Raw genomic sequence first — 14,417 nt, 5'->3', positions numbered from 1 at the left:
AATAGTTACTGTTAATTATTTCTGTTTTAATTTCCAGGGACATCCATGATGTAGATAGATTTTTATTCATGTAAGTATTATTTGTTGATTACACTCTAAAGTGACGGTTAAGGGGGGGGGGGGGGGGTGTTTGTCTAGATATGTACTGAAGTGAAATTCACAATACGTCAACATTTATCATGTTTATACTTTTGCTGACGTACGTACAGTAAAAAAAGCTTTCAACCATTGAAACTAGGACAAATTCTCTGATATTGAGATTGATACGAGAAATTGCTTAAAAATATAAAGTACTCATCACCATTTAATGGATTGACTGAAAAAGAAATTTACATTGACGGTAGATATAACTTATTTCAAAGATGGCTGCTTAACAAGAAGGAATATCCACTACTACATAAAACCAGTGAAATGGGATGTTAGGGAAAAACAGTGTTAGGCCAAAACACAAGTGTTTTTACATACATACATAGAAAATAAAGGGTTGTAAATTAGTTCAGTTTCGTTTGTTGGGTAATCTTGTTGTTTTAAAAATACTTTTACGAAAGATGTTTATAGTAAAGAAATCTTGACTTAATTAAATTTTTCCTTGAAATTTTTTAATTAAAAACTTCCAGGTAGGCCAATAGATCAATTGATTGAGTTCTGAACCTCACAACCTCAGTTGAAGATTTGACATGCATGGTATGCATGGCAGTTAGTTTTCTGAAGAATCTGATCATTAGAAACAGACTAGTGTATGATATAAGTGTTACAAGACACTTTATATCTCCTCCTTAAATATATTTTTTCCTTGAGGTAGCCATAAAACTACTACAAGAAGACTATGCCTTAAACTGACTGGCTATTGACAGTGAAGACCTAGCAAACAAAATTTGAAATATAGATTCTGTCTGGTTAGTATCATATTAGATCTTTTCATGAAAGACACATCCTCAATAATCCAGAGTTACAATCACTTTTACTCTTTGCACCTCTGGGACAGGTCATGGCAAAATTGAAGGTTCCATGTGTGGCACCTTGTGCACAATATGAAAAGACAAGTTTGATCCTTTGATCTACATCAAAGGAATCTTGAGGTTGCATAATGTTATATTGTAATGGTTTTGACATTGGATGTCATTCTTCAAAAGGAGCATATCAGCATGTGATTGGTTAGTTTTTTTTCTCCTGGAGCCAATCAAATTACTTTGCTTGTCCTTTCAATTTTGCCGTGACACGTTTCAGGGGTGTAGAGAGCAAAAGTAATCATATCTCTATTAGTATTTAGGATATGTAAGACTTAACTTGAACACATATTGTACAGACAGAAAAATCTTTCCTTATTTTCCTTGATGTTTATTGGAAAAATCATTGTAACTACTTTGTTTGTGAGGTAGGGTTGTCAATGTGTACTCAAGTAGATAACCTGGCACATCAAACATAATTATATTACCAGAGTATTTGTAGTTTTCCTACCTACAGTTACTGTGAACCAAAGAACCATGTACCCTATATCTCTATACCTTCTAGAGATAATTCAATTGACCATCCGTAATTGTATTTATGTCGTTAATTGATCATGAGAGTATGAACAAGTCAGGCCTCTGGCTGTACTATCATCAGAGCATCCTAACCTGGTGTTGTGTGGGGTTTGTAGCAGATAGTTTCACACCTGTACAGTAATTGTAAGGGGAATTCTCTCTTGTAAATCTGCTGGTATGTTGGGTTTGGTGTGAACATTCAGTTTTGTAATAATACATGCACAATCTTCATAACAAAGTTTCCTAAGATAACTCAATTATTTTAAAACCTTTAACTAGGTTTCATTTAAGACCAGAAATCTTTTTGATAAAATTAAAAAAATTGTTGACCCAACTGGACCATATCAAATTAGTTACAATTGTTTGCTGAAATGAATTAGCTTGTATGTTTCAAAAATAAATCTTAACAATGGACATTTTTACATAAAGACTTTTTGATCTTCAGTTTTCATACAGAATCTAATAGTTGAAACCCTGCAATTTTCAGTTTAGAATGATTGATCCAGAATTCTGTGACTGAAGTGATTTTTCCTATGTTTGTTGAGGCTTGAGGTTGGACTGAGAGCAATGAATTATGAATACAGAGAATGGTTATAAGTTTTCGCTCATTGTGATACGACTAGGACCAGCTATCTTTGTTCAATAGACCAGGTTCTGTCTGTTAGATCAATACCTTTCTTGAGACTCCTGATGCCTGCATGCTACGATTCACAGATTTTGTGAATACATGAGGATCAATTGTCAGTATTAAATAGTTGATATATAGAGAATACATGGTCAGTGGCGAGCCATTTTTTATTTCTGTCCCTAGCGAAAATACAGCTTATGTTTTAAGACACTGACCATATATTCTATCTATCCTGCAACATTGATTGAAAATCAGACTATTGAAACTTAAACAGTTCTGTTGTTCAATCTGTGTTTACCCGACATTGACTTTATGCTGAATATTGCCTGATGACGGATGCCAAATTAATTGCTCTGCATGGAAATATATTTTTAAACTTCCCCTGATATAACAGCAATTTTATGAAATTTTCATAGATCAACATGTTCATTACAACATGTAAAACTGCTTATTTCAATAACTGTTTATATTTCAAAATGTAATATTTCAGTAAATTCAGAGAGTAATTCTGTCAAATTACTGCACATGCTAAAATACAGCTGTTTTCCATCACAGTGAAATACAGCAAAAATATATGTAGCAGGTGTATTTCGACTATGGCAAGTTTTGTCTGTAACTTGTGTTAAAACAACTTTTACACAATGGCCAATGTGAGTGAGTGTGCTTGTATAATAGGTTATCAAGTTTGTTAAATGACTGACCTTGACTCACGTCCAAGGTCACAGGTGAAATGTGTTCAAATCCTGTAAAGACTGCTTCACTACAACCAGGAGATCCAGTGTTATGTTTTTCCACATGAAGCCTGCTGATAAGAAAAATAGATAGTTTGAAATAGACATTTCAGTTTTTAAAGTCTTATCTTATCTCCATGAACTAAAAAAACTTTTATTAGAAATTTTATTGGCCAATCGGACCTCTTGTCTCTTTCTATATTTTAGTTCAATATGGTTTTCAGTTAAACCTGATTTTGGTTAGATGCCTAACTTGACAAAATGCAATACTGCCTGTTTTATTTTATTATAAAATGTTCATCCTTCAAAACTTTTGACACAATCTATAATGGGACTGGCACGAATCAAACATTCATCAAAGGGAACCAAGGTTAGTTCACAGCTTCTTGGTTTGAACAATTTTGAATTGAATCTAGAAATACAATCATTATTTATAAATTCCTTTGATAATTTTGTCAGCAATTCACTTTTAATAACACTCATCATATACAAAAAAGAGATGTATTTAATAAAGGTTCAACAAAACAAATTAACAAATGAAACATGAAGAAGAATTTGTTGGATTGCATTATAATAGAAAGCTTTAAATTTGTTTGGTTGATAGAATTGGCAATTAGGACTAGGTTGCCTTAGCAGAGTTACATATACAAGACTGTCTGAGTGCATTCTTCTTACATAATTTTTCACAATATCAGTCTATTCACCTGATCTGCTATTTTCAATTGATGGGAAGGACTTCGTTTTTCAATCGATTGAGTCAAAGTTGACGTACTGCTACCGTCAGAGTGGGTAGACCCAGTAGTACATTCAGTGGATATATCCACCCTGTAATAATACATAGACATTGTCAATCGTGTTTGTTTATTTTTTGGGTTTTGTTACACATTTTACATGTAGTGACTCACTTATCATTCATGCTGTCTTGTTCCATACCTTAAACCGCCTGGAGGCCACCATTTTAGTTATTTTGTAAATTTAGACCTGACTCAAACCAATTTCAGGAATTCACATTACAAAATTCCAATCGAAAAAATAAAACTGTGATGTGTTGAAAGATTGAGTGCACTGCACCCACTAATGTGTTATGGTCTATGCAGTAGCTTTGTCTGTCCATTGTAAAGTATTAGTCTGGAGATTTTCTCCCACTGTTTCCAACAGATCTATTTCAAATTTAACTAACGGTACCCATAAGTATCATGTGATGAAGGATTCCTCAACAACAGTTTGAGTCAACTGCTGTGGAAGAATTTTACTGCTCCGTGTTGTTTTAATAATTCTACAGAGATCTTCTCCCTCAGTTTTAAACAAAAGTCTTTGGTACACTTTATAATCATTACGTAAAAGTTAGTTTTTTTGCTTTAATGGCATAGTGGTTTATACAAGTTTAGTTCATTGTTTGGCTCTTGTGTATCATAGTTATTCTAAATTAGTACTGAAAGTTATTATAAAGTTGTGTGTCTTTTGTAAATCTTCAATTTGGTTTCCTGTTTTTAAACAGTTGCTTTTAAACTTGGAAGACTCCTGGATTTGTGTTTTTAAGAACAATATTTCTATTGAATGATATTTCAAACCTGATAAGAAAAACTAAAAAAAAATTGCTGACATGTCAGTTTGTTTACAGGCTATTTCTGGAAGTATTTGGCAATCAATTTTAATATGCATGTGCCCCATAGCCCATGTTTGTGCCCTTATAATTTTGGGACAGAGCAGAAAAACAAAATGGCTTACAGGTGGCCATCTTATATTTTTACAATAAAATTTTACACTATTCCTTGTTGAAAACAAGATGGACCTTTTTCAGATTTCTTCAGTGTCCCATGTAATGTGCTCTTTTTGATTTTGAACTGGTCAGAAAAGCGAAAGCTGACAGGTGGCCATCTTGGATTTTGATTGTGAAGTTTGGTATCGCTATTTCTTGAGAAGTACTGGATGGATTAATTTCATATAGCTATTAGTTTCCCATTTTCAGAGGAATTTTCAAAAACAGTGGAGAAAAAAAAGTAGGATACAGATTCTGTGTTTAAAGAATGCATGAAGATCAAATGATAGACACCAAGATTCTCGGGGATCTCAAAGTTGTGTCTTTTATAACAACTATGAATTCCTCATATTACAGTTCTGTGTTTGGTATGATCTTATTTCACTGTGTGTTACATTGTCATCACATTTTTACACCCCAGCAGGGAAACGTTCATTTCTCAAAGGAGAATTCATGCTCATTTCTTAAAAGAGAATTGATGCGGTGGACTGCATGATATTGGCTTTTTCCTGCGGTGTATAGCTAAGAGTGATGTGTTATAACAGTGTACGTAGAAACATATACAGAGATGGATTGGTTCATTGGAAAAATGAAATAAGAACTGTGTCATGATTAACTATGAAACTGTTTCCTGTGTTTGTGATTGCTACAGTACAGCAATGTGGCCTTGTCTTTTAATTGGGAATTAGATTCTGTATACACTACAATTGTTGTCTTTTCTGAACATGTGAGCGTCTTGAAATGACAGCCCAGTTGTCATGTGAAATGTTGCAATGTAAATTCATTTTTAATGAGGCAGTCCTTTACTGTAAATCAAATGCATCAAGAGCTGTTTCGGGAGGAGGGAGGGTGGGTGCAGGGAAGGCTGATATAATAGATTTTGATGCACAGGATGCACAGTCTACTTTTATCACTTTTGTAGTTACAGAGCTGTAGACAGGATTATGAACTGAGAGACAGATTCAGGTTGTTGCTCATGTCTGTGAGATACTGCTGTCTGATTTCTGTCCATAAAAAGGGATAGGAAGTGGATTCATCAGAACTTGAATATTGATGACAACTTTTTGTTATATTACAAAGGATGAGATAGGATGACACTGTCTAACCTCCAAATACAAAATACTCAGATATCGCATTTTTAAAAATATTTAAATTCAAACGTGAATGGAAGTGCATAAACATTCAAAATAATTATAGAACATTTTTCTGCTGAAAGGCCGAAAGCCGGTAATAGTACACGTATAATTGGTTAATTAAATAGATAATTTTTTTGTGCACCCAAAAATGAATAACCAGTGTGTACTATTGCACCTCTGTTCAGTATCAATGTAATATCTCAAAGACGTCAACAGATTTGGTTCATATAGCCCTAATGTATTATATCAACTTCATTCTGGTTTGCATAGGAGTGAGGACATTCTCGTTTTATTAATTTTTTCAAATGTTTGATTTGTTTTACTTCTTTCTTACACAGTTTTCAATTGACATACACTGTATATATTCACATGTGAATGTAGAAATGACACAGAAATAGTCAAGTGTAAAAATTGCTGCCTTCACCAAGATGTGAATTAACAAGATGATTATTCTGAAGGTTTATACCTTAATATTGTGATGATACTTTGGAAAAACCTTCAATGTTTACACAAATGTACTTGATAACCTTTTGTTGGAGTAAGGAATTGAGATATATTCATGTTTTGAAAATATTGATAAAACCAGTTGTATTATATAACAGGTTGAAAGAATAGTCCCGTTGGAATTGTATACACATGCTTACATAGCCTATTGACTGATAAATCTATAATATACCAAAGCATACTGATTTACATGAGATCTTGTTATCCCAAGGAGCTTTCAAGGTGAGGAAGTTGGACCAGGCAGACAAGATCACCAGGGAAATCACTTGGGTGCTGTGTCTGAGGCTGGGATGTTAGATAGGTTTATGTAAGAGATAAAGGCTATAGACCCGTCTCTCTCACCAGACAAACTAGTCTGCAAATAATACACCCTGATCAGTGTACCTCTGTGGTGTGTCCAGACTCACTGGAATGTTAGTCTTTTACAGATTCTGATATATTGAGAAATTCTGATCGATGGAGTTATTATGGTAATGTGTGTATGTGCACAATAACAATTTATGAATTTAGAGATAATTTACACATCACATCAGAAACAATCAAGACATCGCTAATGATGTTATACTTGTTTTTATTCTGTTTGTTCTTTGAGACATGACAAAATAGTTCATGTTCTTGGGTTATATCGAGTTTGTCTGTAGTGTTATATTGTTATGGATTCCTGGGTCCTAGGCATGTATGATAGAGTGTTTGTAACAAATGTCTGTCATATTCTGTCCTGTCCTGTATCAATCAATCTAGTGACTTCTAGGAATTTTGTTCAGGTCATGCAAATGTTAGCTGATAAAACAGTTTGTATTCAAGGCTCCAAAGTTGCTTGGTTGCTTACAGGTTTCCACATGAACATAAGTCCACCTCTGGCTAGGTCAAGGTCACCATTGCTAATTATAGAAATTATCTCTGAAAACAGTGAAATCTGCTGATCACTGTGTCGCCTTCATTTCCTGGAATTTTGATAATTAAAACTACGAAGCAAAATTAAATCATTAGGTTATCAAATGAGTCATCATCATTTGCTACGTATGGAAAATTGTCTGTCAGTTCTGAGTGTCATTAATGTGGTAACTTGGTTTTTGAAAGGAACATGATCAGACGACCATGTTCCTGCATGTCATCTCAGATAAGTCTGTGTCTGGATTTCAACTTCAAAGTCCTCTTGCAGTGACCCGATGAAAAAAAACTTGTTCTTGCCAGGGTTTGAACTGCCTGTAGTTTTGATTCTGTCTGCATGCTCTACCAATTAAAAAAATTGACCAAAGAGAAACTCTCACTAATAGAGGAATTATGTACTCCCAGCTTTTGCACTTGTACTTTTGTGTAATTAGTAAATTTATTTTTATGGTTGTAGAATGTTTTCTCAGCTGGTCGTGGACAAAATCTAGCAACAAAATGGTGTATTGGGGATTGACTTAATTGTTATAATTATTGGCTGTTTGTTTCGTGTGATCAAACGATATAGTATAATAAAGTGCATTTTGTGTAATCAGTTAGAGTATTATTTGACTACATCTTCATTTTCTTTTTCTTGTAGACAAAATTTTGGTTTAAATATTTAAACTGTCGCAATGTGTTTGTACTGTTCGAAATTTGAATCAATATAACAAGTTGAAATAGAACAATTTTGCGTCACATTAATCTTGTAACATAATATATGGTGTAGAATATACATTATATGTAAGTACACACTTTAAAACTGTGGACACTTTAGATTAGATTTAAAGTCAACCTCTCAGAACTATCTCTGGGTACAACGTATGTACCATGTGATTCCATAGATTAGCAGCTATTGAGTAAACACTGACCAGATAATAGCAACATCAATAAACTAAACCATTCTTACAAAATTTATCAACTTTACACAAATAAGTCTTATAACATATTGTATATTTGATTAATGATAATTTACTTATTTTTTCTTGTAATGATAGACAAAACATTTTCTGATTTTTGAAAACTTAAAAGAAGCAAACAAGACGTCAGAATCTGGTTTAAAAGCAATCACTTCATGATAACAAGGCAATGCGGGTATCTATGGCTAGACTAGGGGCTGTGTGATTGTTGGGAATACTGGTTTTATGTACAGTTGTAAGTAGGTCACTGTCATCTTCACCTACATCTGTATGTACCTGTACAGTACTAGTTTATACCCAGGAGAGGCTGGGTAACATGCAGTCACATTAGTCTAGTGCAGTTGAACTTTACAGGTATGTACTGGTTTTGATTTTGAAATTTTAGACAAGATTTGATATAATTTTATTGAAATTAATTTGTTTATTTCTTAAATTTACTAATTGTTATGTTTCCTTGCAGATTATCTATGTTGATTTTATTTCCAGCTGATTTTGAAATTTGATGTAGGGCGTGTTTTATTACCTTATCGTCAAGGGACAAACCAACTTTGTAATGTTAAATCCTGAGTCACATGGTACAGAGTATAACATGCAATATTCATTGTCTGATGACCTGAGGCTATAGTAACTTTGGTCTGAGCGCAAGTGAAAACTTCTCAGAATTTGCTAAAGAGGGAAACACAGGCACTCGAGGCCAGGATATTATTTTTTAAACATTGATTTTTGTTTTAGCACTCATGACTGACGTTATTTAAACGAAATACCAGCAGAATTCAAGTTTATATGCCGGTTGACAAATCCGAGGTCCACGGTCATTAAAAATACACAAGGCAAGCAACTCCAGATTTTAAAAAATCGACCCCTCGAAACTGGCTCAAAAATGTAGTTATGATAAGTTCCTTGTAAAACAATATGTATCCGTAGGTAGTGTGTATATTTACCTTTTATTTGGTGCATAACATTACAGGCAACGAGAAATTCACAATACGTACATGAGATTAACATCTCAATAACCGGAGATTTTATCGTCCATGTAATTATCTTTGACGGAAGTAACATGCCATTTCAAGGGCGGTCACTCCGAGTTTTTGGGAGAGGAGTTCCGGATAGCACTATACCAGTGAACAGGTAAGAAAGATTCCGATGTCATTACGCGCGTAACTTCAAAATAGATATTTTTATTTCTACAAATACATTTGCGGGGATGGAAAAATAATGGCTGGGCAAAAAAGTCCACATTTGCCAACTCGGATACAATATCATGGTAAGGGATTATACAGAATGCATCAACTTTCAATCAAGCTGGCGGTAATGAGAATTTTTTTTTCAAAAAAAAAATAAGAAAAAAATCATGCAGATAATGAAATATTACTTTGACATTATATTCAAGGTCATGGATAAACCCTTAAATAACATCTTCTGATAACCAAAAAGGCCTTGGGTCATGATATTTGGTCAGGAAGTCCATTGTATGGATGTTTGCCAAAAGATACAGTACCTGTAGCAATACAAGCCCTTTGGGCCTCTTGGTTAATAAGTAATATGTATTTCTTTTCAAATATTCTCAATAACTTGACAAAAATCACTATGGAAAAAATCATTTAATTTCCAATTTCTAAGTTAATATATTTCCCCCACGATATTTTTCATAAATTGCGCCTTTTTTTCATTATCTGCATGATTTTTTTCTATTTTTTTTTTGAAAAAAAATTCTCATTACCGCCAGCTTGATTGAAAGTTGATGCATTCTGTATAATCCCTTACCATGATATTGTATCCGAGTTGGCAAATGTGGACTTTTTTGCCCAGCCATTATTTTTCCATCCCCGCAAATGTATTTGTAGAAATAAAAATATCTATTTTGAAGTCACGCGCGTAATGACATCGGAATCTTTCTTACCTGTTCACTGGTATAGTGCTATCCGGAACTCCTCTCCCAAAAACTCGGAGTGACCGCCCTTGAAATGGCATGTTACTTCCGTCAAAGATAATTACATGGACGATAAAATCTCCGGTTATTGAGATGTTAATCTCATGTACGTATTGTGAATTTCTCGTTGCCTGTAATGTTATGCACCAAATAAAAGGTAAATATACACACTACCTACGGATACATATTGTTTTACAAGGAACTTATCATAACTACATTTTTGAGCCAGTTTCCAAGCGAGGGGTCGATTTTTTAAAATCTGGAGTTGCTTGCCTTGTGTATTTTTAATGACCGTGGACCTCGGATTTGTCAACCGGCACATAAACTTGAATTCTGCTGATATTTCGTTTAAATAACGTCAGTTATGAGTGCTAAAACAAAAATCAATGTTTAAAAAATAATATCCTGGCCTCGAGTGCCTGTGGAGGGAAAGTGATATTTTGATCTTACCTTGATAAAGAAGAATATTAAAAAGCAACGAGATCAAAGATTTTTACGAACAATACTTTGTATACTGTGTCATTGTAGTCTGTTATGTTTTCCTTTAAGAACAAGTAGTTTTGTTTTATTTTGTTGGGGAGGGGTAGATCTCTCACTAAGTAGAGCATTTGCCTACATACCCTCAGACAAAGATCCCAGTAGTTTGGTTCAAAGCTCCCTGCCCTTGGTGGTTTTGTTTCTCAGGAAGCAGAGAAATAGATGGTATGTTTTATCAGGGTTGTGTCCTTAGCCAAGATAAATTTTTTAGTGGTGGGGTGGTGCAGTTGTAACACACTCACTTTTCACTTAGCTATCTGGGGTTCAATTCCCGGAATGGATGTGAAAAGACATGGGGTCACCTGCCCGACCACGTGGGTTTTCCCCGCGTACTTTGGTTTCCTCCCGCTGTAAGACCCCTCGCGTGCTTCCATCCGGGCCAACAAGAGTGATTAATTTAAGTTGGAAAAACTTGCTTCACAAATGTTGTAAAATAGATATAGGTTATTATTATTATTATTTAATTGCACTGGATGGTCGATGTAACAAGCTCCTTCATGTTGTTCATGGAGATAGCCTTTAGATTTAACAAGTTGACCCTTGCTCAAAATGACCCAGACTGTTGATTGGAGAATAAAACAAGCAAACAAAACATTTATTTTTTATTGGAAGCAGAAGTTTTGATTAGAAGGAAATGTCTTTGCCAATTAAAACCTATTTTATAGTTAAATTTTACAAACGAGATGTGATCGTCAGATATGAACGACCAGTACATCACCATTTTATGATATTAGCTGGTTTAAGTAAAACATTTGGTAAGCTATGATAACAGTAAATTTGTTGTCAATTCTGATTCCGTTTCCAAATGTTATAATGAATTGATGATACAAGATGAACCATCTTGACAATTTTCAAATTTAAACTGTACGATGCAAAACCAATTAATTTATGTTTGAAATACAAACCCTAAATGTTTAGTTTCTAGGCAAATTTTCTCGCTTTGAAACAGTTATTTTTAATAAATTCCTATGATCATTCTCGAAATTTGAATGATTAATTTGCATTCTTCATACATTCATGAATTCCATAAAGTGATAATTGATGAACTAAATTCCTCCTCTGCTCCATGGATCAGTTGTATCAAATTCCATGGAGATTTATTAATCAATCATAGCCACTGAATTCATGAGTCATATCAAATTGGTTCTTTGGAAATTTCTGCAAATGAAGTACCGTCGTGGTATTTGTAGTTACAGTTTATTGAACTCTGTATTCCATTATTAATGCTCATCAAGTGTAATGTAAGACGTTAGAAATCTATCTTGGGGGAATATTGATAGTCATCATTTTTTTATGCAATTATCTGACATTAAGTCAGTCTCTGTTCTTAAGCCCAGTGAGCTACCCAGGTATATTACTTATCAGTATATTGATAAACCAATGCTATTAGACATTGTCCTATAATAAGCCCACCCCCTGACCTAGAGTAAGAATTAATGTGTTTAGCCCTCTCTTAGTTGATAGGTTCCTGAAATGAATCCTTACATTGTTTTTTGCATGTTTAAGGTCACATGTGTCAAATTTACTTAAACTTTTCAGGCAATTTTTAATGAACCAAATGAAGTTTAAAATCATGATATTTGGCTGATAGGTCCCCCAGATTAGACAAGTTTGTAATAAGAAATCATCTTGACCTGATTGACCAAAAGATTTAAAATCATAGAAATTTAGCTGGTAGGTTCCTAATAACACAGTGTTGAAAAGAAATTACTTTGACTAATTTCCAAGGTCACAAGAATCAAATTTGTAAAATATTGAAAAAAACTTCTCCTGGTTAATCAAATTTTATAGATGATGTTATGTTGACTTCATATTTGACTGTTAACTATGTGAATCTGTTCATTGTGTGATGAGAAGCATAAATAAGAGGTAATTTGTGTCTAGTACTGTAACCAAGCTAACAGGGCCTTGGTGACAGTGGTCAGATTATATATCATCCTCATGATTAACACCTGAGTACGCTATGATATCTCTGAAGTGTTTGACCTTTTGTATTACAAGTGATCTCCTGTGATGTTTGTGGCTGTAGCTGATATATCTCTGTAGGGGAGGTACTTACATGTAGGTAACTACAGCTGAACACACAGGAACAGTGGTATAAACATGTCCTACACAATCACTCGCTATCATAGATTATCGGTTTGGTGTGATGCTCAAATGTTTAGAAATCCTTTCAATTTATACCATTTCTCGTAAAAATACACAATGTTTTTCTCTTTTTCTTTAACCTGATTACCAAAAAGACCATTGCACCTGATTTCTCTGAGCTAATGTTTTTTTTAGTCACCTGGGTCACCAATTCTTAAAGTGAAACTCTTCTGTCCTTGCACTATCAGCATTTCTCATTTTCTATTCTCTCTTTTACATGTTCATTCCAACATGAAATATTAATGAAGGTTTAGATCTGTTTTCTAGTTTAAAGATATTTTATTCAACAAAGTTGTAAATGGATTGGGCACAAGTTATTTCAACTTGTAAAACGCCCTCTCCAAAATACAAACAAATAAATACAATGTACATAATACAATTATGACAATACGTATTTCAAATCAACAACAAATGACTATTTCTAGAAAGAGAGTAGGGAAGTAAGGGAGAGGGAGAGAGAGAAGGAAAGGGATGGGGAAGAAGCGAGAGAGATAGAGAGGGGGGAAGTGAGGGAGAGAGAGAAGGAAAGGGATGGGGAAGAAGAGAGAGAAGTGGGAAAGTAAGGGAGAGAGAGAAGGAAAGGGATGGGGAAGAAGAGAGGGAAGAGTGGGGGGGCGGGCATGAAACGTTATACTCAGAACCTGCTACTGGACTTTAAAAAGTGCTGAACACGTAAGAAAATTTCACAGTTTGCATCATGCGACAATTCTTGGTTACCAAATAAAGCAAATCCAAATCACAAGGAACCTGCAAATCTTGTCGTTTAGATTCTGAAAGAGAATATTTCTTTCAGTATCAAAACCACCACATACAAAGAAAAAATGATAGGCATTCTCACAAATATGTCCACATGTGCAGCTAGGGGTTTCCACCAGGCTCAAACAGAATAAGTCGTAATTTAAAGAACTACACTGGTGTTGTAAGCTTTGTGTGGATAATATTAAGTTTGCGGTCGCCAATGCCATAGTGAGAATGAGGAGAAAATCTGTTTTCTGTATATCATATGTCGGCCATATATAGTGCCATATATATTGGTGACCCAAATTTCTTGAAGACAGTTTCAAAGTTTGTAATATTTTGATTCGTACAGCAGTATTATGAATGAGAGGATATTTTATCTTGTATGTGTGATGACCAGTAAATACAGAGGTCACATTTTCTTACGTTTAGTAGATTAAATAAGTAAAATATTTGCACAAGAGATTAATTTGCTTTAATATGATTATGTTATTTACTCTGATAAACCAAACACTTATGGAATGTTTGAAATGACTGATACTCTACTACTTAATATTTACTAGTGTTCGTGACACACATGTTCATTGATAACGTTGCACGTCATCAACTGACGTAACAAAGTGGGAAAGGTTCATCAGTACGGATGTCAGGCATAGACAGGCAAGAAAATACCTGTAATAAGGTGAAGTGTGCAACTCTTCAACTTTGACTCTTTGAGGGGGCAAGCTTATTGTAAGTTAGTAAAATATCACTGGATAACATTTTTACTGAAATATTAATTAATGAAATAGACATATATTAGGTTTAGTAAGAAGTCATGTGTCTGTCATTTTCTCTGTGTACTCAGTTTTCCTTTCATAAAAAGACAAAAACCACCAAAGGTGTGTCTTATTAGCTGTTGAGAGCCAGTCCCAATACTTGCTGGGTACCTCC

At 34.2% G+C, this 14,417-nt stretch overlaps 1 long non-coding RNA gene across 1 annotated transcript in view; it reads right to left on the bottom strand.

The window, feature by feature from the left end:
• The window catches only part of LOC132547574 (uncharacterized), a 39,854-nt gene that overhangs the window by 468 nt on the left and 24,969 nt on the right, over nucleotides 1–14,417 (bottom strand). Inside the window, exons 3-4 of the long non-coding RNA XR_009554123.1 lie at nucleotides 3,587–3,707; nucleotides 2,853–2,956 (exon numbers count right to left, since the gene is read on the bottom strand). This is a non-coding gene — a long non-coding RNA (uncharacterized LOC132547574). The remainder of the gene's footprint in view (nucleotides 1–2,852; nucleotides 2,957–3,586; nucleotides 3,708–14,417) is intronic.

The sequence above is a fragment of the Ylistrum balloti genome, unplaced genomic scaffold (genome assembly GCF_031769215.1).
Source record: "Ylistrum balloti isolate Yb309-2 unplaced genomic scaffold, AGI_CSIRO_Ybal_v1 Utg369962, whole genome shotgun sequence".
Classification (NCBI taxonomy): domain Eukaryota; kingdom Metazoa; phylum Mollusca; class Bivalvia; order Pectinida; family Pectinidae; genus Ylistrum; species Ylistrum balloti.
The sequence above is the reverse complement of the archived record's forward strand: the minus strand, read 5'-3'. Positions and strand labels throughout refer to the sequence as shown.